Consider the following 3,024-nt stretch of genomic DNA (forward strand, 5'->3'; position numbering starts at 1 on the left):
TTGAGGGCTGTCAGCTCGGGGAAGGGAGGCGCGAGCCTGTTGATTGCCCTCTAGAGTTTCATGGCCAGGGGCCCATATGATTTTGATTGGATTATTTGATTTGTAGCCGATTGCTAATCTGTGGGCTGTTTTGCCGATGCGCCCTCTCGCCCACTGCCTGCAGGCGTTTTGGGAGTCAGAAACAATGTTCATTCGTGCATCCTGCTGACCTGAAATGACAGCTAGAGCGATTACCGCTTCTTCTGCTTCAATAGGTGATGATGTCCGCACGCTAGCAGTTATGGTGCGTTGCTGAATTTGGTTGTAAGAAGGTGTGGTAGTTGTTATCAGTCGCCGGTAGACAACCGCGCGATGGTTGCCAAAAGCGTGGTGGCGTGTGAGGTATATCCTTTTTTGTGTTTGAGTAATTCGGGAGGATGTAGATGCACGTTGGGTCGAGTGGAGTCAGGGCCTGCGAGGCGGGAGAGTCTTGTTCGTTTCGACCACGCTTTGCTATCCCGGGTGAGAAGTTAGCGCGTCGCGTGGGCCGCACCTCATTTCCTGCATGTGAGGCCGGTGGGGCTTGGGATCCAGATATTGGAAATCATCACCCACACATTTTACCACCCCACATTCATACTCAAGGAAGAGCTGGTCCGCTCCTCCACCGGATCTTCGTCCGATCCTCTGGCCTCGCCTTGCACGGCACATTGCCCACGTGCGGGGCCCTGACTCCTGCGAAGTATCGGTTGAAGCGCATTCCCGGACGACCAAAACCCCATTTTCGGCAGCAGTGGGTCGCTTGAAACAAGTTTTGTCTCTCTCCCTCTAGTTCCCTTTGTCTCTTTCATTCTCTCCCACTGTGTGTCTGTCTGTCTCTCTCTCTCTCTCTCTCTCTCTCTCTCTCTCTCTAATTCTCTCTCTCTCTCTGGATGGTTTCGGGGAGGTTGTGCAGGATCTGGACGGCTCGGGGAGGTGCGAGTCTGGCTTGTTATAGGGGACTTGTAGCAAGTCTGTTATGATAGTCAACTAGGGCGGTTGCTGCACAGTTGCGGTAGCGTGGGTGATGGCAAGCCTTTCGGGGTTGCTGCTACAGATCGGTTCCATAGGAAGCGGCGGTGTTTATTTGCCTAGTTGAGTCGAGGACTACGAGGATTTGTGCACGACTGCTCTGTAGACTCAGCAATGTCCGTGCACAAAGTGTGAGAGTATGCGCTGTAGCGTTTGTCTTAGGAGCCTCGCCCTGGCCTCGGTCCGATGTGTTTTTTTTTAGTGTTTAGTTAGCCTCGCTTCTTTTGGGAACCGTTTTAACACGCTGATTTTTATTTGCTCATCATATTCCATTCATCAGCCCATTCTAATTTTGAAAATGCTGCTAGTCTCAGTAATGTACCGAAGGTTTGCTCAATATGCCCAGTATTTTCGGTTGTTGAAATTTCTAGACATGAACGCTGCATGCCACAGGCTTTTTTAGTCTGGAAAGGCATCACCCATATATATTCCTTGAAGAAGCGTTCTTTCACCTTTCGATTAGGCGGCCCAGTCGACTGTTAGGCGAACATACGACTCAAATTTTAGTTTTACATAGGTAGCCCAGAAACAACATCATGTTCAAAGCTCCGCATTCCGCAAAATTCTCCGCTGCTGCTTGTTGCAAGCCCCGCACCGACATTAGAATTCACAGCGGCCAATCCGCGGTGGGAGCCGGTTTCTTCGGCATTCTCGCGTGCTCTAGTTTCCGTCGCGGCGTTGTACGCACCTAACGGGATCCGGCTGCGTTGTCTTTCCGTGGGGGTGTAGCTCAGATGGTAGAGCGCTCGCTTAGCATGCGAGAGGTACTGGGATCGATACCCAGCACCTCCATCTTCTTTTTTTTCTTACTTTCTTTTTGCCCAACCGCTCTTAAGAAAGTGCGCATTGGGTATTCTGCTACACCATAGAGGCTACACTTTGAGTGTGCGACCTTTCGAAATTTCTTATGGGACTTGTATGGATCATGTTATTCGATGCTCTTACATTTAAAGGAGTACTCACACCAAATTTTGAAAGCTGAAAAAATGATATAATTGGCTTCAGTAGTTTGTACAGATGCCTCACAGAAATTTTTGCAGCGATCCGAGGCCGGAATCACATCTAAAATCGATTTTGATTGTCCAGGCCGCGAGCTTCCACAAATCGGCAGCACTAGCGCAATCGCTTTCGGCGTGACGAAACATTGGCCTGCGTGTCTGGCCGGTTCAGGGTGACGTCATATAGTCGTTTTCAGAACCGGAAACGATATCCTGCGCTGCTGTTGTCGGTGGTATTCGTTTGGGCAGGAGACGTGGGAGTAGCTGTGTGAGCAATGCTTGTAAACGTTGCGTGTTCGACGTCTTTGCTCTTCCCTTCGTTGCCGGTGCATGATGTTCGGCACTGGTGCCGGCACCGCGCGGCAGCGTCGAGGCCTTCCTAGCGCCGACATGGAGGACCTTCTGTTCCCGAAGGGACCTGCGGCAACCCAACGGGAAGTGTTCACTCGTCTGCTTCACTTCCTGAAGACGACCGGCCTCACGCAGCGGCTGTAGCCCGGAGTGCAGTGATTGACTGGTGTGCCCGGACTGACAGCGTTCTAGGACTGACAGCTCTCTTTATACCTTTCTCTCTCTCTCTCTCTCTTTCTACCTTATCCTATCACTCCCCCTCTACTTCCCTTCCCCTGCACTGGGTTGTATGCAGGTGAGCTCCCTGCCGAGCTCAAAATATCCCCAGTGAATTTCCTTTCATTTTCCCGTCGCGAACCACAACCCCCCCCCCGGCACCGCGCGGTGCGCGATGTCGACGGGCACCGCGGCGACGCGGCGGTGCGCGTCGCCGAGCTCGCCCAAGTTGTGCTATGGCAAGCTCGCGGTATGCGAAGTACTGCTCGTGGAAGCCTGTCCGAGCAAATCGACGACGACGCCAAGATGCATTATTTTCCACGCGACGACATGCAGCGCTAAACGTGGACTGAGTTCGTGCGCGCCGGCGGCCGCAAGAACTGTCGCCCAAGCCAGCGGGCTCGGGGTT

At 52.6% G+C, this 3,024-nt stretch overlaps 1 non-coding gene across 1 annotated transcript; it reads left to right on the plus strand.

The window, feature by feature from the left end:
• The first annotated feature begins 1,769 nt into the window (after positions 1–1,769).
• On the plus strand, positions 1,770–1,842 carry Trnaa-agc (transfer RNA alanine (anticodon AGC)). The gene has a single exon. It is a non-coding gene; the product is annotated as a tRNA-Ala (tRNA).
• The last annotated feature ends 1,182 nt before the right edge of the window (positions 1,843–3,024 follow it).

The sequence above is a fragment of the Haemaphysalis longicornis genome, unplaced genomic scaffold, assembly GCF_048455015.1.
Source record: "Haemaphysalis longicornis isolate Haplotype H1 unplaced genomic scaffold, Haemaphysalis longicornis Haplotype H1 scaffold_5, whole genome shotgun sequence".
NCBI lineage: Eukaryota > Metazoa > Arthropoda > Arachnida > Ixodida > Ixodidae > Haemaphysalis > Haemaphysalis longicornis.